General features: G+C 44.7%; 1 long non-coding RNA gene across 3 annotated transcripts in view; it reads right to left on the reverse strand.

The window, feature by feature from the left end:
• Positions 1-4,654: 4,654 nt before the first annotated feature.
• Positions 4,655-22,681, reverse strand: part of LOC108931590 (uncharacterized) — a 37,328-nt gene continuing 19,301 nt past the window's right edge. The window contains exons 2-5 of one of the 3 annotated variants that reach the window (XR_001965927.2): positions 19,244-19,343; positions 18,623-18,680; positions 17,503-17,593; positions 4,655-8,697 (exon numbers count right to left, since the gene is read on the reverse strand). This is a non-coding gene — a long non-coding RNA (uncharacterized LOC108931590). The other 2 variants (XR_001965926.2, XR_001965928.2) reach the window with 2 other exon arrangements.

The following is a 22,681-nucleotide window of genomic DNA, read 5'->3' on the forward strand; positions in this document are numbered from 1 at the left end:
TTCGTCTTCTTGTACGTCACTAACATAAAAAACAGTGCTTTAAAAGTGTTCGTCAAGAGGATAGATACAGAATAATCGCTGGATTTCCATACATGGATTTTCATGACGTTATTGAAACCAATGAACAAAATACACAAACAGCAGTAATTAATTGGCAGTAGAAAACATGCACTTTTAACAAAGTCATAGCTCTGCTCTTGCTACAGAGCTGCTCTAGGCCTACAGCAAAATAAGAAATACAGGACATGGCTTTACCAGAGCTGCCTGCATATGTTGCTACCACACCCCACTTTCAATTGTCTTTTGCTGTAAAACATTAACCTTGTGTGAAGGAAATGCTGTCCAACAGATGATCTGATTTGGCCATTGTGGAAAAGACCCTGTCCAAGTGCAGTGACCTCAGGGACTGTGACCCTGACCTTCAGCAGGGCCCTGCGTCATCTTTCACCTTAGTTTGTAGGGTACTGCAACAGCAAGTGGATTTTAATTGAAATGTACTGTATGTTCACCAGCCATCTCACTGGAAAGTTATGGAAGGCTACACTTAAATTCACAAATTATTTTGTTCTGGCTTCTCTGCCACCCGTTTTCTTGTTTTGTTTCATTCTTTCCACTCATATATTGCTCCTCTTCTGCACTTGCTGTGTTTCTATATGGGTAGGGTTGCCAACCCCTGCAGAAGAAAATAAGGGACACTTTTGGGTTCTTTATAGGACAGCATAAGGAACATTTGGAATTTCTTTGTAGCTAATGTATATGTGTAAAAAAGAAGTCTCTGCTTCACTGAATTAAATTCTAAAACGAATCTGAGACATTTAATTTGCTTTTAGCTCACTGAAATACATGTCAGTTGTAAAAATATATTAAGTTTAATGTCATGCTAAAGTCTCACACACCATTACACACATATCGCTAGAACATCTGCTTAGGCGATTTATAACACGTGTTACACAACTGATGAGGGTGAGGAGTTCGGACATCCGGGAGGAGCTCAGAGTAGAGCCGCTACTCCTTCACATTGAGAGGAGCCAGTTGAGGTGGTTCGGGCATCTGATAAGGATACCCCCTGGGCACCTCCCTTTGGAGGTATACCAGGCACGGCCAACTGGGACGACGCCCCGAGGTCGACCCAGGACCCGCTGGAGGGATTATATCTCACAGTTGGCCTGGGAATGGCTAGGGATCCCCCAGGTTGAGCTGGAGGAAGTTGCGGGGGACAGGGGCGGCTGGGCCTCTCTCCTTTCCCTGCTGCCACCACGACCCTTTTAGGACAGGCGGGACAGAAGATGGATGGACACAACTGATGAGGAACAGACTCAGTCCTTCTGAGTGATTTTTTTTTTTTTTTTTTAACTTTAATGAACAGACACAAATTCAAAAACAGTGAAATTTGCATCAGTGAAAAGCACATGCTTTGATAAGCTTATCTTTAAGAACAGCAACTGATTGAAAGTAGACTGCATTTCACAAATTTTTAAGAACAAAAGTGCAATATTCTGACCAGTTAAAGTACAAACAAAAAAGTCCCTTCTCTTTCCTTCTTCTTAGATCCTCCTTATTTTTTTCCCACGAGTAGTACTTCTTACTTCTAGCAGCAGCATGAATTTCTTTGTCCAGAAGTACAGTTTTGTAAAATTCACTCCATGGTTTATTAAAGTTCATGGTCACAAGCAACTCACTTTTCATGAATTCAACAGAGCATCTGTTCCTGGAGTCACTCCACTTGTTTTTCATTATGGAGAATATCCTCTCCATGTAGCCTATTAGTAGCCATGATGACATCTAGTTAGTAGTTACCTGTCATGGGGGGGTTCCCCTTGATCATATGGTTTTAGTACAGAACACAACTCTTATCCCTTAAATACAGAACAATTCTGTATTATATGGGACAATTGGTAACCCTATACATAGATGGTCATTTTTGTTGGGCTAGAACTGCTTTTCTCACCAAGCTGCTGAGAAGTTTAAATTTATTCATTTAGCAGAAGCTTTTCCTCCAGAGCAACTTAGAATGTTAAGATAGTTACAGTTATTTACACAGCTGGGTAATTTTACTGGAGTAATTTTAGGGTAAGTATCTTACTTAAGAGTATTATGGTGAAAGGCAGGGCTCAACCTGGAACCACTGGATCCAAAGGCAGCAGCACTAACCACTACACTACCAGCTGCCCCTGCAGAAATGTGGGTAAAATTCCATCAGGTGTGAAACCAAGTAACTATCAGAGCTGTGGTAGATTTGTGAGCATGTGTGTCCTGTAGCGCTGAGGGCTGAAGCAGGGGTCTCTGGGATTTCCAAAGTGGTAACTGGGGAAGCTCTGGATTCCACATTCAAAATACTGGTAAAAACAGTGCTGCCCTTATGATTTTACCTCATATCCACAATACACATAAAAATGCAGTATGATTATATGCCTGTATTAATACAACAGAATTAATAAAAAAAACCTGAATTATGATGAGCGAAACTTGTCTGAAAATAGTTACATGATACTGTGAAAGGAAATCAAGCAGAGCCAGCAATTTGTATTCGTTTGACTTTTCCTTGGACTACATTTACAGTACAGATGCTCCTCGAGTTACAATGGTTCAACTAAGGATTTTTTGACTTGGTGAGCTGGTCATTCCAATTTTGAATACTCTCTCATGATGCTGGGCAGCGACAGTGATCCGCATCTCCCAGTCTGTCACGCGGTCACTATATAGATACCCCCCTATATATACATTGTGTTTTGTGGATCTATATATGACTATAATGTCACAGAAACGCCCATCTGTGTCTCCTACTACTGATGGGAAGAAGAAGAAGAAGAGGGCAATTATTCTTGAGGAGAAACTCAATGGCTATCGCACATATGCTAGGCTATGATGTTTAGTAGGTTAAGTTTATTCAATGCACTTTTGACTTACGACATTTTCAACTTATGATGGATTTTGCAGAACATAACCCCATCGTAAGTCGGGGACCACCTGTACATTTAGCTGATGCATTTCTCCAAAGCGACTTACAGTGTTAAGCTACTTAGAGTTATTACCCACGTATACTACTAAAATACATTACACATTGTAGTAAGTCACTCATTTCCACTTCTAAAGCCTACTTTCACATGCTATGTTTCTGCTCTGTACCACTGTGCAAACAGCACATGATCATTCCTCCAAGCTCTATGCCTGCTAATTTGACATTTATTTACTGGTGTTGCATTTGGACTCCAGCTCTCCACTGCCAAAGGAAGTGATAGAAGATGAAGGCAGAGGCGACAATTCTACATTTAACACCTACTTTAATGGGCATCCTGTCTGATGGCTTATGAGCCGACGCTGGTGTGCGTCTATATGTACACGCACGGCAGCTAAATATTTGGCTTGGGATGGGTCACAAGGCCATTGTCTTGCTCCACTGCAGTACCTCAGTGACCAGTAAGGACAGAAATATTTTACAGTTATTCTCAGTATTCCTTAAGGCAAAATATGTAGTGGAGGATTTGGCAAGTTGAAAGTAGTCAACATACTTCTTTATCAACTCCAGAAAGCAGAGCATGCAACAAAGTATTACCTGATTGGCCAGCCTTGACACTCACCTCTGGCTTTTTCACAGATTTCTTTGAGCCTTGGAGGGCAGTGAACTCATCCTTGCAAATGGGCTGGAGGATAAAACCCTGCCAGAAGTGATCCATCAATATTCTACTCACATGTAGCCTCATGAGCTATTCCACCCAAATGAAAACATGATTGCTGGTTACGCTCTCTGCTTAGCCTCCTTGTGAAAAGAAAGAAATGCAGAAATTGTTTAATGAAAAACAAATACATGATTACCTTTGGAATGTTGGAAAATATAGTTGTTAATGTCCTGTCTGACATAAATGACACGAAGCCTATCATCCAAATAATATGCTACTATATAGGATGCATACTACAGCCTACACTGTTAAAGTCAAACTTTTTTGGTTGTTCCATCTCCCAGATTTGGAAGCCAGGTCATACAGTACCATTAAACTGTGTTTAAACTTTTCTTATTTGCCTTTTTTGCACTCTCTGTAGTATCTAGTTTGCTGACAATATCTTGCTGAGTAACTTCACTAAACCCCATCTAAACCTCTCTTTTTTTAAATAAACTTGTGTACTCTGAGTTGTATGTCCCTTTGAAGAAAAGTGTGTGCTAAGTGAACAAATTTTAAATAAAAATGTATGTTTTCTGGTAGGGGGTGTGGTGGCACAGTGGGTTGGACCACAGTCTTGCTCTCTGGTGGGTCTGGGGTTCGAGTCCTGCTTGGGGTGCCTTGCGACGGACTGGTGTCCTGTCCTGGGTGTGTCCCCTCCCCCTCTGGCCTTACGCCCTGTGTTATCGGGTTGGCTCCGGTTCCCTGTGACCCTGTATGGGACAAGTGGTTCTGAAAATGTGTGTGTGTTTTCTGGTAAAATGGACTTGCCATGTTTAAGTTAAATACCACTGACATTGTATTTACTGAATGTGAACTTCTTTCATGCGCCTCAACATATTCAGTTCTACACAAAATTATCCCACAACATTTGAACCTCAAGGGGGGTGTGGTGGTGCAGTGGGTTGGACTGGGTCCTGTTCTCTGGTGGGTCTGGGGTTCAAGTCCTGCTTGGGGTGCCTTGTGACAGAGTGGTGTCCCCTCTCCCTCCAGCCCTCTGCCTTGTGTTGCTAGGTTAGGCTCTGGCTCCCGGCGACTCCGTATGGGACAAGCGGTTCAGACATTTGAACCTCAGACAATCCTTATCCCAAGGTAAGACTGAATTAATCTAGTTGAAGTGACAGATTTACAGTATCTCAGGAAAGACTATGTGCATTCAAGTGTGTGTTTGCATATTAATACAAGGCTAGAAGAAAGTCAAATACAAGGACAAGCTAACCTTAATGCACAAGAAATTTATATGTTCTTAAACCAAACCCCATTCTTTCCTTCAAGGACGGCTTGCTACCATTTTTGTGATTTATCATGTCAGTCTGCATCCCTGTTCATACATGTGAAATATAAAGTGTTTTGTTGATTGATGCTCTCATGTACAATATGTTAATACAGCACAGATGAAAGGTTGCTCCATACCTCCTAATGGATCACTGGCAAAAAACCAAAATTATACCCTATGGACATTTATTCTGAGCACCAATTAATGTATGTGTGTTACTTGCTTAGATGAAGGTTAATCGGTGAGCAATGAAAGAAAGCAGAAAACCTTGGAGAGATGTGATCTGCCTGGTTACCTATATGCTTGTGAAACTGGCTGCAACTTTTTTGCAACTTTTCTACCTTGACCTCAACTCTGGTCTGGTACCTGTGCTTCAGAACAGATCCCACCCATGGAATGGGGATGTGTTCCCTTTTCTTGAGCCCCATCTCACTACAATCATTGTGTGCCTTGCTCTCCATACTCACCTAAATTCAAAGTATTAACTCAAGGTCACACATGTAAAAAATAAACTTTGGCCCTTTGCTTCACAAAGTCCATTGTTAAATGGAAGCTGGAAGCTTTTAAATTAAATGAAAAATAATCTGTCATCTCAAAAGACAAGAAATAAAGCCTTATCAGTAATAAAAACATTACTGGAAAAATTAGACAATAACAAGAGTTTGTCCCCTTTAAAGGGAAGATTATATAAGTGTAAAATGCTAGTTCAAGAGGTGGTGTGTGGCTTACACTACTGCCTTCCACACAGACCACTAGACCTACTGACAATGACTTCAACCTCATCCTTAAAGGAATGAATAGTGTTGTTGGTGTAACACAGGTCTAAGGCATGTATGCCATAAAGACAAGCAGCTTGTTGATAATTCACTCTCCATACAATCTGTGAAATCTCAAGTTGCTTATAACATGGACAGGTGACCTTGCTGCTGAAAAGCCTCCGGGTTTGTTTTTTTATTACTCCTTAGCAGTCACTGTTTGGATGTTATGTCATTTCCCTAAGAGAGCCAGGTTTTCATTAATCATTACTTAAAAGGAACATCTCAAAACTGGAGCACTATGGTTCTAAGCATGTGGGTGTGCTGTTCAACACACTGGACTAAAGAACAAACAAAACAACAAGTTCAGAAAAGAGTTAGAAAAGAGATAGTTTTGTCCATCACCCCGGGTGGGGTACAGGCCACCAAAAATAGTTTGCCAAAGGCTTCTATAAAAATAAAAGAGCAAGGCAGTTAATAGAAGAATCTCCACGGACTTCATAACAAAGTACAAATACACTAAATAAGAACAGTGAGAGTTGCTGTTTCATTTAACAATAGCACTGTAACACAGAGCAGTGTGGACTAGGACTCAGTGGTACTCATTGTTGGGTTGTGCTGATGAATCAGATGAGAGCGCAACGATTTGATCCACAGTCATTATAACCGATTTCAAATGGTGCTAGAAAGCAGAGTGAACTCTAAGCACCAGAGGAAATCAGTCATCCTTCAGTAGGGATGACAGTCCGCTGAAGGGTCGCGACCATGACCTTTGCACTGCTGGTCAGATTTCATTGACTCAAAAGATGCTTGGAAGGAGAATGAACCCACATTAAGTATTCAGTATGACTACAGTGAGACCCTGAGGGACCAAGACCATCATGGAGAAACACCTCCCTCCTACGAAACACAGTGACATAGCTGTAAACATCCCTTCTGCCATTGTTGGCGGAAAGAGTGAAGAAAAACACACTGGGAACGTTACATCTGCAGGAATAACTGAGCTGTGAAACATTTCTTTCCCACGTTAAAGGTCTTACTGTTACAAAGTCTAAGTTCCTTCAGAGATTAAGAAAGAGTGAATGTATGGTCACTATTGTTCCCTCTGACACCTATCTGAAGACTCTTGGACTGGTGGCTTCAGGGTGCTGCTCTTCTGTCTCCAGGAACACTGATTTCAAATGGTGCTAGACCCCGGGGCATACATCTAAACCACCATGTGAAACCAGCTTCCAGGGACATATTGCCTGATGATACAGTGGGGGCCCAGCAAAGACAGTGATAGTTTCCACAGATGTCCGATTGCTGGAAGCATGAAAGCCCTTGCTGCTCCCACAGACATGCAGGGGGGTGCAAACAGCAGGCAGTAACCTTGGCGATTAAATAATATATGGAATATTGAAAGCAGAAGCTGCGTTCTGTGAGATGAATGTCATTGCTATGGCAGCGTAGCTCTGAGGTCAGATGACATAACCATCCACCCACAGTGACAGTGAAACTGGTCTTCAAATTAAAATCTTGAATATCAAGTTTGGACCTGTATGGACAAGTATGCATCAACAAAGCTGGAATTTATCCATTTTGTAAAGCTAAGCAAAAGACAAACCTAATTACCGTTACCATTCATATGGCCTAAGGGTGGGGTGGTGGCTTATGTAAGCAAAATCCACTGTGAAGCAGCCTGCATGCAAAGGGATATGCTCGTTACAGAGCCCAGAATCCCCTCCAGTTGATCCAGTACACATACTCACCGTGACTGGGCCTTCTGGTGGTTCAGCATCCAGGTACTAGGCAGTGAATGAAGACCTTCGCTCTGTCCGGTGGTGCACGTTAGTGAACGCAAAAGCCTGACCTGTCTGATCTCTATGAGCGCAGAACACGCTGTCACCCATGTGATAAAATGCTCACCCCCGCTTCTCTATCTTTTCTGGCTTTCTCAGAGATGCTGGCATTGACACCGACACTGACTCTGCAAAGGCAGCTGATTATGGATTATTTTTATCACACAGTAAATAGACAGGAGCTGTCACATCTTGATGGCTCTTCTCTCATAGTCCAGCATCGGAGATGCCTGACAGGCATTCAGAAAACATTTCCAGCTTCACTCATCCTGAAGGAGGCAACCCAGTCTGACTGGGGAACCCTCACCTCTGGCATCTGACAACTGGGTCCTGGAAAGCACAAAGGTTATTGCACTGAAGTCAGAGAGCAGGAAACACATTAATGAGAAGGGCCTGCATCTGAACATCTTAGTAAACTGCTTAACCAGAACATGACCTTTGTGAGGTAAAGTGAGGAACTCTGTCACTAGCTAAAAAACTTGAGGTGTGTGGGATGCTCATTGCGGGTGGCTGTTCTTTTACCCATCTCCGCTTTGTATGCTCAGCTCCCTACACTACCTCCAAACCACTCAAAAGGCCAGCTGGTAGCAGAGTGGTTAGAGCTGCTGCCTTTAAGACCCAAAGGTTGCAGGTTTGAATTCTACTTCAAGCTTTACGACCCTTACACAAGGTACTTACTATAAATTACTTGAGTGAAAATTACTCAGCTGTATAAATGGGTAAACAGTTTTAAGTAGCAGAAACTCAACACCCTTAGTATGGTTGAAGATATATCCTTCTTTAAAATACGCATTTTTACTGACAGCATTACATACAATATGATGTCATTTTACTACCAAGCAACAGATGGCACTGTGGAGTTTTGGCCTGGACACCAGCCACACTGTGAAGTGACCGTACACAGTGGTAGCAAGCCATGAAACCCAAGATCCTCCCACCGTGGACGGTTGTGAAGCCCCCAGTTTGTTTCCTTCCTTCTTTTGAATGATTGCTTCGACAGAGTGAATCTGAAAGTGGTCTGGCAGACATGGGTGGCTGAGTTTCCGGTCCTTTCTTCTTCCAGGAAGCAGTGCCCAGGGAGCCACTTCCACACACTCAGGGTCATGAATGGTGATGGTGATGGTGATGTTACGCTCCAAGCTCTTCCTCCCAGGGTGCTCGGAGAGCAGCTGTAGACATGTCACACTGTTACAGGTGTGAAAATATGTTCATTCTACACACACACACACACACACACACACACACACACACACACACACACAAACACACAAACACACAAACACACAAACACACAAACACACAAACACACAAACACACACACAAACACACACACACAAGACCAGATACCCTGCTTTTCTTTTACCAGCTTGTGTTGATGTCTTTGGCTTAATACCAGAAGACCAGAAACTTAGAAAGGGTTTTCATTGTAGGTCCTCAGCTAGTCAGTCTAAAGCTTGGAAGTGGAGGTCCATGGAAAGGTCATGCTGGACTCCTATGACATCACTTCTTGTCACAGAAAAATGGCATGCTGTGTTCACGGTAACATTAAACACACTAACATTATTCTTGTGAACTGACAAACGGAATAAAAGATGCCTCAAGCTCTTTGCTGAACTAAAAACACCCTTCGCCAGGACTGGCATTGGCAGGGTTAATGAAACACTGGAAGTAAACCTCCATTCCTGCCAAGAGCTTGGCAACGATGTGGGACTTTCTCATCTGACACAAAACAAAACACACATGCACAAAAACCTGGTGCTTCGGAAGTCTGAGGCGAGTAATTTACTCAGACCACAACTTTCACTCTTAGTCTGTTTCTCACTCTCTTTTTCTGTCCATCCCTGTTTCTCCTTTCTTTCCTCTACTGCTGTCTTCAGTACTGTACACTTCTTTATTCATGACCCAGACTCTTTCTGTATTCCACACACACAGTCACCAAAGCTGAAACAGTGTGGTGTGTGTGTGGGGGGGGGGGGCTCTGCTGTGGCTAGTACAGAAGGGCTGTGAGTCTGCTCTTTTTGTATCGCCGTCCAGTAGTTTTCTGGTGACATTTAATGAAACGCAAACTTCTGGATATTTCCAGATTTCCAGGCCATGTTAGCAGCTCAAGGTACTTGCAGCACAAGGTGGGTGGAAAGAATGTGTTAGTGGACTGGTCAAGAGCTTGTTTATGCTGCGAAACGATGTCATCGGAAGCCTGCAATCACCGCTGTAATGGATAATTTCCATGTCTACGCATGAGCTGTAGAAGGGAAGTAAACAGCATCCCCATCCATGGACCCCAGACCGAGTGTCAACCTGTGTGTCACCATTAATTAACAATTCCTCACCTTCCCACTGGCATCTCTATTCAAATTTCAAAACATGTGACACACCGTCCCCCTGTTGAGCACCAACTGCCTGCTGCATGGGTCACATCCTGTCAGCTCCCAGAACCCCACCAAAGGCCTCTAGTTTTTGATATGAAACATATGAAAACTAGAGGAATGGCTGAAAGCCCGGAAAATGACCAACTGGACAACATCATGAGTGAGGTACTCTCATAGACAGGGAGATAGCATTTGCCACCACATGACTTATCAAACTCCAACAGGTAGCACAGTCCTGAGAGAACTGGGCATTTGAATATTAGGCAGTGTGTTCTGTTTGGAGAGTTGAAAAAGACACGTTTCCGTTTTGTATTCTTATGTGTCCAACGAGTCAAATTGTTTTAGAAAACTGAAGGTTTCAGCTCGTCGCGCCGAGCGGCCACAGAGGAAAACCTCATAGCGTTCGTGCTCCTGGAAACACACAAAGTTCCTTGGGCCTTGCTGGAGTTCTCATAGGCTCCTGAAACGCAAGTGGACAACCCTGAATTTTTCTGGTTGTTGCATGATCAGCAGACGATGTAAACTGCAGTTTTTTTTTCCCTTGCTCGTGATTTTTTTAATTTTTCGTTTTGATTTGTTTTATTTTTGGTCTCAGCGTGCTGAAGCTCCAATCAGGCCTGCAACGTAGGGGTGTTTTATATAAAGTTAAAATACTCCGGATCGTTCTAGATACTAGTGTTATTGAGTTTGAGAGTGGGAAGGTTAATCTAAGAAATGTCTAGACTATGTTTTGAGTGAAGGTATAACGGTGATGTTACTTGCTGTTTGAAATACTTACGTACTTGCTGTGAAGCCTTTAATTTTATTAATGTTTTAGTTGCATTTATTTCAGTGATCTGTTCAAAGGACTTAGGGTTAAAATTCGTGTATTAACACAATCCTTTCGGGTGAATACTTATTTGGTTTTTTTATTTACAAAGTGGAGGGGGGTGCGGTGGCGCAGTGGGTTGAACCACAGTCCTGCTCTCCGGTGGGTCTGGGGTTCGAGTCCCGCTTGGGGTGCCTTGCGACGGACTGGCGTCCCGTCCTGGGTGTGTCCCCTCTCCCTCCGGCCTTACGCCCTGTGTTACCGGGTAGGCTCCGGTTCCCTGTGACCCCGTATGGGACAAGCGGTTCTGAAAATGTGTGTGTGTGTGTGTGTGTGTATTTACAAAGTTTGGGATAATTAATAAATTGGATGTTTGCTCTGTTACAAACCTATTTGCGTTTTGGATTATAACATTAGTCTTTAGAACAAAACCCGGGGCACCGCCTTCATAGTCAGGTTAAGGGAGGGTGGTTCTACATAAACAATTAATATCCATAAATGCTAAGATGATATAATAATGCGTTGTTATGTTCTTCCTTTTATTTCACACATCCACGTTAAAATAATCCTAATGTAGAATTATAATATACAGTATAGTATTATATTTTCATGCGGCACTATTTTTTTAACGTTCATTTCTAAGTGTGTATTTTTTGCTTTCAGTAACACCAAAGTACTCACATCTTTGCTTGCTTGCCATTATAAAAAGTAACCTGAAGGGAACCACAAACCAAACATTCTGTCAATAAAACGTTTTTGTAAAGAAAACGGAATCACTGACAGACACATTGAGTCAATAAGTATGGGTGTCTTGTGGCAGCACGGCCAGCTGATGTTATCGTAGAGCAGATGGAGTGGCTGTTGTTAAGCATTACAACCAAATGTCGGGAATCTAAAATAATACAACGGCGATGGGACGGTTGTCATAAGTACAGGATGTTGTAAGTCGCATATGTCATAAATCGAAGATTGCCTGTATTCATTTAGCATCTGCTCAAAATAAAAATGTAAATGAACCCCCCAGTCTCATCTGTCACATTTTCATCAGGAGATGTGTCATTTACGTACCCATTTCAGTAGTGGACCAATAACACTGATTTGTTACATTAGTCAGAGCCAGCCCTGTTCTCCATTAAGTTATTCCACGAAATCAATGTCCCATACTCCTCTGTGTAACTGAGCTGAGTGCATGCCAAGGCCAGAAACAGTAATAACTGTTAACAGGAGCCATAATCCACAGCAGCCCTTTAAGTGCCACCTGCACTGGCAGAGCACTGCATAGCAGCCTGCCAGCCCTGCCTAAGTGGAGCTAACCTTGGACTTGTCACAGCAAGATGGAGCAGGGATTCACCAAAATTCAGTCCCTGACTCTGCTCAACAGTCAACAATCAAAATACAGCACCCAGGAAAGTAAGAACGGCCAAATTAAGGAATTCAGTTCAATACCAAGTCTTAGGTGCACAGCAGTATTTCTCATTGTTCAATCGGAGCCTGCAGCCCACTGGTTCCTCAAGTACAACTCATTAGCTCTCTAAAGGCAGGGACTCTTGGAATTAACACCAGAAGGTCAGAAAACCACTTACTGCAACCTGTTCATGTACTCATACATCTGTGGAGGTACTGGACTGGGCTGATCATTTCAAATGATGGGTCAACTCTGATACAACTTCCAGCGTCATTCTCTGCAGATCTGTTAAGCGATTGGCGTACAACTCAAGAAAAGGACCGCCCTTGCTAGTTTCATGTACTTCCTGTACAAGTGACAAGTACAATTATGAGGTAAACAGGTGCAGCAGTTGTCACGTTCATGCCCACAACCCAACTGACAGCACCTGACTCCAGTTCCTGACTAACTGCTCACTCTTTTAAAGGCCCTCCTCAGCGCCCATACCTTTGCGGAATCTCGTCAGAGACAACCGTCCTCCTTCGTGACGTCCAGTCCACAGGCAACCCTTGTTCTCAGTTCTCAGTTCTCGTCCTCCGATTTTCGTCCCTTCGCTTTGTCTCCCGACCATGTCTATGGATCTCCGTTTCAACGCCAACTGCCGATCGACTGATTCTTCGCTTCATCTCCTGACCTTGCCCATGGATCACCGCTCTGACCCCAAACCGCCAATCGACCGACCATTCGCCTGTCCCTGACACCAAGAACTTGCTTGATCTCCTGAATCCAGATGAACAACTCCGCACTTGGGTCCAACCGTCTTGGTTCCACATGACAGCAGTCACTTAACGAGTCACATTTCTGAGGTTTGAAAGAAATTTCCTGTTTGAGTCGTACGTATGTTCAGGAATTTGGCCACTTTGCTCCTTGGGATCCACTTGCCTTTTTAGATGGCATGAGCTCCTGGTGCCATGCTGCTATATATACCCAGCAGGGGGAGTGAGCATCCATGAAGAGAGATCACTGCCTTTGCTCTGGCTACATTCCACATATCCTTACTGCTGTTTGCTCAGAGAATCTCCAGTCAAGAGATCTAAGAGGCCTAAGGGTATGTTTTTCTGCAGGATCACCCTGACTCACTGCTAACCATTTGCCTACAACTCAGAGATAAACCATAGGTTAGAGTCTCTTCCTCTCTGAAGGAATCATTTGAAAGGACCCAAAAATGGTGCTGCTCATGCACTTGAAATGTGACATTGGGAACACCTCAGAAAGCCAGAGAAGTTCAAACTGCAGCAGGGAAGTCAGGAAGCACCTGCAGCTATGCCTTGAAGTTGCACTCGCTCTAGGTCATGTGGGCACCAGAACCATCCCAAGAACCACTAGGTATTGCAGAAGTTTGGAGGCCATTTTGAAAACAAAATACAATTCACAGACATCACAGATAACAAGGACGCCACCTTTTGAAAAAGTGACATACTAGTTGTACTTCAGATAACTCAAATTGTCCAAGGTTTCCACAAGCAGAACTCCGTCTGATCAGTTGATTACGAGCATGTGACCGTGAAAAGCTCAAGGCTGGAAGTCTGCACCAACCTCACCCCAAATACACACACCCTGATCAGCTCAGCTCCCTTCTGATTTGCATCCAGAAACACTTGCTTTCAATTTCAACACTCTCTCACCAGCAGTGTTCATGCTTAGTCACAAGGCAGCCAAGTCGGCATTGCGTGTCATTTCACCCAAGGTGACAAACATGACTTTGAAAAGACAGACCACAGCAACATGCCGGCATGTTCAGGCCATGGAAAGGTCAGCAGGTTTATGCTGGCATAGCCCATGTGGTTGCAGTCAGTTCAAGCTCCCTGGCCATAGGCAGACCCGTAAAACAGCGCTGAACCCTCCTCTGGCTCTTTTTCTGGACCGCCGTTTTTCACTTCCCAAACAGAAAGAGAAAGGTGGGGGCCTGGGGATTTACTGTAAATGGTCCCTTTCCTAGAATCCGTAACAGACTGCAGTAATACTATGGCTTCAGACAGCTGGTGCTCCTCTGACAGTGAATCACAACACTCCAAGTCTGTTGTGTGTGCTCTACTCCCAGAGCAGCAGTGAGTAACTCTTCCAAGGAAATCAGACAGTCCTTTTCTAAAAAAATCTTTATATACTAATTAAACTTCTAACAATGAAAAATACTACTGTACAGTCCCATTTTACCTGCTGCATAAAGCCATTTAAGGCAGTTCACACCATGAGTCACAGGTTCACCATTTAATAGAACCTGAGGACTCAGACAGACTGACGGACGGATTTATATGACAAGACGGATTTATATGACAAGAAACTTTCCAAAACTAAAAAGGAAAACACTTGTTTGTATCTTAACTTGTTGTTACCTTGGTTGTACAGAACATTGAAAGATGTTAAGGAGATCTAGTTTAATTTTCCTTCTAAGTACAACTCTCACCAAATCTGGAACCCCTAGATTAATATCTCCCATTAACTCCTTAGGACTGGACTGGAGAGTAAATTTGGTGGGTTTAAGTAGATTCAGTGCAGGTGATAATGTCCATCTCCTTTCTACAAAGCTTTCCCACTCCCATGATGCAGAGCCCTCATCTGAATCCATACATTTTGACAATTTCAGCACAAAGTGTGTGCTTCACTGACTCCTGGCCAGTCACAGAGGTCATCAGGTGTGTAAGCAAGTGATTGTGTCAAGCAGCCAAGAGGGAAGCATCAATCTTCACCACAATATCTGCCATCTGGTAGGGAGAAGGAGGGCAAGCACTAGCATGAGCCTCTGTACTTCTACTAAATCACATGACAGCATACACACATGCAATGTTGGCCTTATTATCATTACTGGATATGCCTGAGAATGTATTGATACACTCACCTTCTCCCTTTTGTGACAAGCCTTGTGTGAATCGGTGAAAGAAGTCACAAACTACAGGAAAGAGCTTCAGAGAAGGAAAAAAAATCTGCTATTCATCTCAAATGTTGAACGTCAGACTCACACAGGTGATTCAGTTGGCATGGATGCAGTGAGTCATTCTCTCTCTCTCTCTCTCTCTCTCTCTCTCTCTCTCTCTCTCTCTCTCTCTCTCTCTCTCTCTCTCTCTCTCTCTCTCTCTCTCTCTCTCTCTCACACACACACACACACACACACACACACACACACACACACACACACACACACACACACACACACACACAGAGGTGGGAACCTTCTGTCTAAAGGTGACTACTGTCCTGGATTACGAGTGCTGAAGACTCACTGATCATCCCTGCTAGATTAACAATTTAATAGATCTGATGAGACTTCTGCTGTCCACCCTGCACTGAGACACGCATGACCAATTTGGACATGATTTCGTCCATAAAACCTGGGCAGAAAAAAAATGAGACACACCCAGCGCTCCCAATTACACTGCTCACCACTGGTGTTATTTAGTTATTTAAAGGGGTAGCAAGGGGTGGCACTGCCCCCCCCCCCCCCCCCGGTGTTCCCCCAATGCCAGTAGGCTAGAGTACTGTCAACTACATGCCCAACGCCATTGGATCAGAGTGCTTAATTCAATAGCTGCTTGATCTGCGATGCGGAATCACAGTAAGACATTTTTCAAACAGGAGGAGAGACACAACTCCACCACAGACCACGTTTCTGTTCATGGTATGTACACACTCATGCCCAATGTTTTCTAAGCGACTTTTCAACACTATTTATTTCTGATATAATTTTCTGATTTCCCATGCCCCCCCCCCCCCCCCCCGACTGGTTCGTGGTCCCCCCGTGCCACCTCATTTAAAAAATCCTGGAATTGCCCCTGCTATTCATCCACCAGAGTTCTAGGAAGTCTTCACCACATCGTCATCATCATTATCATCATGCCTACATACATCAAGTCCTTCTGTGGGAAGGACGGAAGTGGTTTTGTTAGGTCCAGCAATGTCCTCGCTGTCACACTCTCAACAATCTCACATATTTACAGCTGGACCTACCTAGGAAAACTAGACTGTGATGCTAGTTTGGAGCCTGGAGAGGATGCGGAAAGACACGAAAAGAGAAGAGGGAGTGTGGACAGCAGCAGGTACCAGAGACAGGGAACTGTGGCTATAACTAATCCATGGACACACTGAGCAGGGAGCCAGGCAGAGTTGCTGAGGCTGTCCTCCTCAAAGGCCCATGGAGAGGGATGACTGCGCAATTGACTGCAGAGTGAAAGAATGGGGCATCCAGGAAGAAGTACTCCAGCTATAGATACTTTCCCAAATAAGGGACACTTGCTGGATGTGTGTGGTCCACTGGGGGTGATAGAGAGGACCTATCGCAGCACGTATTTCATGCATGATCCCGAAGTAAGGATGTCAGAAAGGTGGAATGATGAGGAAACTAGTACCTCTCATTTGGTATCATTCATCTGATCTCTCTCTGTCACCTGAGATCACATAACTAGTCTCTGTCTCAGACTTGAGATGAAGCTGTATGATGTTCTCCTGCTGGGCTGGGTAAGACAACTCCATCCGTTTCCTGCTCATGGACTTATAGCAGAAAACAACGGACACACACATAGACACTGACGCAGTCACACACACCTTTCCTCCACTGTGACGTGTGTTGCCCCCACAAACCTACTCCTCCCTTCCATTAAAAGAGGTGCAGGGAAATGGTCCAAGGGAGTAGCTCAAAGGGCCTCCGCAGATGGTGTCAAGTATCATTGACATCACAGGTCCAGAGGTGGGAACACAGAGACACATACACACCCTCAGTCATTCACATACATTCACACCCTCTATCATTTACACACAGACATGTGCTCATATTGCCAGTCACTTATACAGAAAGACACACACACACCCCATCAGTAAGTTACATCGACTGACATACTGACTGCGTTATACAATCATACATTTCTACAATAAGCTACTGACAACCACTGTTTCCACACCTCTTCATACACACAAGCAGTCTCTTATACCAACATGCACATACACTCCTGTTCACAGCCATATAAACAGAAGTGTCAGAACAGTTACACACACACACAGACAAACACAAATGATTTCTGCTCACACAATGGGAAACTTTTGGACATCGCAATCTTTCCGCGCTCAAACTCACAAGTCATCACACTCCAAATGCATGGGAAAACGGTCACACACTTCATCACATTCTCTTTACACACAAGTTACACACGGCTACACTCGCAGAAGAAAGATTAAAACAAGTTCGCTTGTGCCGGTATCAGTGCAAGATGCACTACCTACCCACACAGCACACACCATCTACCCACACAAACCAAATAATGTGCCCTTACACATATACTGTATAGTGCCCATGTTCCCTACCATGCTCCCTACCATGCCTGAACACACACATTTACACTCATTCACACACGCAGCTCAGATTCACCTGCTCCCTTGCTCTTTTGCCATTCCTGGCACCCAGACTTGCGATCAAGGACTCCTGCTCCCTTAACTCCTTCTGGCAGGCTGGCCGGCGGCTGTGGTCAGAGAGGCATACAGATCCTGAGAGAGCAACTCTCGCCTTCCTGCTCTCCCTTGCCCTCCCGCGCGTGTGACTGCTGCTGTCAGAGCGAGCAGAAGAAAACTACAAGGCCGTTCATTCCTACCCTGTGAGTCAATAGCCTTCCTGGCTCTGGCTGAATGGAGGTGCAGTGCATGTTACCACCGGGGGGCGCAACAAACTAACTTCCCTCTCACTAACAGTGACCGCATAGAGGCATTCATCTTCCGTTTAAATAATAATATTCCTCTAGAAGCCTGAAAGAAAAATGTGGTTCGAAAGTCACACATTCTTGTAGTAAAATAAAGTCTGACAAATGTCAAAATTCGGTGGAGCATGCTCAGAAATTTCCCATAGTTTTGAAAAAGCACTACTGCTCTTATCTACAGTGCTGGATAAGATTTTCCCGCTAAAAAATTAACTCTCAAAGTACTAGATCTCTTGTGTCAAGTAAGAGCATTAACATATAAAATAAGGTCATAGACTACAAAAAGCTGGCTGGTACCCAGAAACTGGATGAGAGGGTAAATATGGGACTGTGTGACAGGAGAGAGGAGAAAAGCAGTTTGAGTGCAGAGAGACTCGCCGACAGACACCCAGTCTCATCTCTCTGATCCGTATCCACACACGAGATCAATGCCCTCCGTCTGGTCTGATTTCCTGCTTCACTGTGTAAAAACACGCATGTGTTTGGGCTAGTTAAAAATAAACCCACAGCCACTCAGTACAAGCAGGGAAGCGTGTGTGTGGGGGAGGAGGGGCTTCCCAGAAGGCTGAGGTTACTCATCTATCCACAGATCTGTGGAGAGGAAGGGCACTGTGGCGATGTGGGAGAGGATTGACAGGAATCCAATGCAGGGATTACAGTGAAAAGGGAAACTGGGAAGAGAAAGAGACCTCCCCACTACCCCCTTTCACCCCCAAACTCTGCACACGCCTGTGGTTGGTCCCCCTCTCGTTCCTCTCGCCTGAGTCAGATGACCACAGAGTGAGGCACATCACTTACCCTTGCCGGCTTCGGCTGTGCTGTGGCGCCTCCGGGACGAGGTATGAGGGGTTGTTCGCTGTGAATCATGCTCCATTCAGTTCCTGTGACCCTCCACACAAAGTCTCACACACAAATACACACATGTGCGCACAGACAAACACACAGACAGGCACCTGATGCTCCTCTAATAGAGACTAGATTCCACAGAGCTTCACCTGTCAGTCTTTAATGCCAACCGCCGCCCATCAATCACCGGTGATAATGCCTACCTGTAAAACCCCATTCAAACTACATCTGTTAATAACTACACATAAACCACACCTGTCATTTACCAATCATGGACTCTACTGACTCACAGATCAGCCCACTCACAGGCAGGTGAACATTTCCGGACTCCTGGTTACTAAAGTGAGGCTGACGTCTCTGAAAATTTCTCTACAGGAACACTACTGTAGATGTGATAGTGTTTTACTGTAGATAACTCTGTGTGCACTGTATGAGATCCTGACCAGGGTGAAAGCAAGTTATGGACAGACATGGAAAAATGGACAAATGGTCCTGTTGATGAGGATTCTTCATGGTAAAGGACACAAGCATACACACAACCACACACATACAAAAGGATACACACTGACGTACCAGTAACGTTGGGACAGGAGTCTGCTGATGGACTCAGAGGGTTTCTCCAGGGTCACTCCCTCCATCCAAATGCACAGGTTGGAATGAGCGGATGCTGCGGCTGGGAAGGAGAGCACGAGGGGATACAGTCAGCACGAGTCACACTGGCCAGAGCCCAGAAGAATTCCACCGAAACTCTGTCATCCTGAGTCAGTCTTCAGTTCCCACGTGCCAAAAAACTTCAAGCAGAAACCGACACTGACTGCACTTCTTGACTGAGCTACCATTCTTGAAATTCACAGAAGCTGAGTAACAACACTACTCCAGGCTGCACACATGCAGGTCAGATTTCTAGAAGTGTACCTTAAATGTAATAAAAATAGCCATGTTGGTTCTGGCTTTCAATGAATGAAGCATATCTGGTCAGAATGGAATTTCCTTGTTTCAGACTGACACTGTGACTGCACCCTCTGATCAGAAGCAGAATTTCAGCAGAAGTCTGCGGACAGGCTACGGTCAAGCTTTTACTGGGCCGAACAAAAAGCTTCGATCCCTGAGAAGTCCGGAAGATCATTTTTATCATGGCTAGGAAGAACACTGCCGTTGGACACATAGCTCACAATAAAGTGGGATCATCCATTACAGGTCTTGTAATGATGCTATATTTTACCCAGAGGGCTGTTCTCCAGCTGCTGGGTGCGAAGTGTTGTGTCCAACACACTAATGAGTTTGTATTCTGCAACGTAGCAAAGGTATAAATTGAGAGAACAGAGTACGGAATGTGTTTCTTTGGACTGATACGAGATGTATACGCTTAGCCTGTGCAGAGCTGCTCTTCCTTCTTGCAGTTTTACACATTTATCGGGCTGCATTTTCATAGCTCAGGTTAAACATCTCCATCATTAGAACCAGTAGTGTGTTTGTTCACACGTGCAGCTGCTTTCCCATCGAATCTATGGCTTCCTCTTCTAGAAGCACCACACCTGTAAGGGGCCAGAGATTGCAGGTTCAAATCCCAGCTACTGCTGTAGTGCTCTTGGGCATGGTACATACCCTCAATTGCTCTTGTAAAATTACCCAGCTGTAAGAACATAAACCACTTTGGAAAGAAGCATCAGCCCAATGCCTACATGTAATACAGGGAATCTCCATCACCGTTAAGAGAAGTTCAAGGTTATTATTTAACCCTATTATTTTTTGCGAAAGAGGCAGGGGAAAGGGGTACAGGCCCTTCCTGTTCTCACATCAGTCTCATCAGAGCCTGTTCTAGATAGAGAGTGACTGTCTCCTGTGTTTCTGTACATACAAAAGTTCTACAGAAGAAGGGGGTTTCCTCAGAGCAAAGGGAAATCTGTCCCCGCCGAGCAGCGCTCTCACTGGTGACAGACCAATGGCGCTGGACCACGTATGCACATGCACTGAGCCTTAAAATAAACTTGACAACACACACAAGAGGATGGCTGACAGAGAATGGTAGGTGCTTGCAACCGTGAGCTCCGAACAGCACCTCTCCGTAGCACTTCTCTAGTCACACTCACATCAGGTCTCGCCCAAAACAGCTATTTTTATTTCCCAGCATGCCCTGGGACAAGCATGTGTCCTGTTGCCGTGATTCCTCCAATCTCATGAGAAAACACTTTGTCGTGATGCACAGACAAGCTGTTACCTTTCATCCTGTCACATTAAAGAGCTCCCTGTTACCCTGTTACCTCCCTTTACCTCATTACCGGCACTGTGTCCCATTGGATGTGAGACGCCAAACCCACGAGCATAAAGCCCTGCAACAGTACAGCCCTGACTCTCACACCCCCCGCTTTTCCAAGAATTTTCTCTGCTCTTTTCATATGAAGTTGTCATAGTACCTGCAGCAGTAGATCATGCCGGCTCTCCTTATAAGCTCACAATCCAAGACACTGTGCTTATATTTAGATGTTCAAGTTAAAACATCGGTGCACCAAGTGGAAAGTAACAAACTAGGTTTAAGAATCACATGTCTGCAGCTATGTCTCTTTCTCTTAATGTAATGCATAAATAGTTTTTTCCACTGAGATGTACGTTGCTTTGGAGAAAAGAATCTGCTAAATGAATAAATGTAAATGTAAAACGGGGCGCAGTGTAAAAATGCATCAGTTGAGGTACTCTCACATGAACATGCCAGTTGTGCCATCCTGTGGTTACAAATAAAAGTACACTTCCTGACACGCACAAGGTGTGTACTTGGAAAAGGAAGGAATGAGGAGAATTAAGGAGAATCGTGTCGTTGCAGTGTGAAGTTTTGTTCATCGTTTCCAAAACACACGTGGCTTCCTCAAACTGTGCTTGTGTGTGAACTCAGGAGCACCCCTGGAATGAGGGTGAACCCCCCTCCGTGCGCAACCCTCGGCTGCCTTGTTTATTCTCCACACATCGTTTCACATCCAAAGTACTGAACATCGTGTTCTTGTGGGCTCTTTTACAACAGCAACGCTTTCTGCCAAGGAATGTGCTCCCTGACAACGCACCCGGTAATGACATGTGCAGTGCTCTGGTCTCTCCACAGATCCCCCTGTCTCCCTCTCTCCAGCTCACTTGCCCTCTGCCCCTCCCTCTTTCCTCGCCGAAAGCTGCTAACTAAACAACTAATAACTAACGGTTACGCTCGGCTAATAAACAATTCTGATGGAGCGAGAGAGAGAGAGAGAGAGAGAGAGAGAGAGAGAGAGAGAGAGAGAAAAACTCACTGTTTGCACCTGCTAAACTCAGGCCATCAAGCCCAGTTGGTCAGTAGGACCGGTCACCATGACAACAGTCCTGCCATGTGGGTTTTCTGTATCATATGAACTGGGTGACACAGAATCCATGGTGTCCCCGGGCACTGTCCCTCCAAAGTGATGGCACACAGCAGAAACGTAGCTGCAGCTACTGCCCCAGCCAGGCACAAGCCAGCCCATCTGTAGGTAAGCAGTACCCAGAAGGGGAGGTTTTTCTGAATCAAACTGAAACGTCACAGTCATAGCTCGCCACTCAGGAAAACCCCACTGCTCATTGCAGCTGGCCACGCAGCACCGAACAACGTGTTATCCTTACTAGATGAAATCCCCAGCAAGTCAAAACAGGGGGTCCTGCTGATGACCATCGCATCATGCATCCAATGGCGACTCATTCCTGAACTGATGCAAGTGAAGAAATGAGAAACGTGTAGCCTCCTTCTGCTGGCCCATCATGCACACCTGTTTCGAACAGCGCTCTACATGCCCCCAAGCGGAGGAATGTTACAGTCCTCACAGATGCGTCCAATAAGAGACGCACGACTCTCACCTGGCGTAGGACATCAGAAATCCTTGGAGCACTGCACCTCGATGCCGACAGGGCCATGATAACCTGTGGGAAACACGCGAGCGTGTGGAGCTGCAGAGCTGTGCGAGCCGTCTCAGCAATCATGTAATCGCTGTGAACTTGATGAGTTCTCCCATCCAATAT

This window comes from Scleropages formosus, chromosome 2, assembly GCF_900964775.1.
Source record: "Scleropages formosus chromosome 2, fSclFor1.1, whole genome shotgun sequence".
Classification (NCBI taxonomy): Eukaryota; Metazoa; Chordata; class Actinopteri; order Osteoglossiformes; family Osteoglossidae; genus Scleropages; species Scleropages formosus.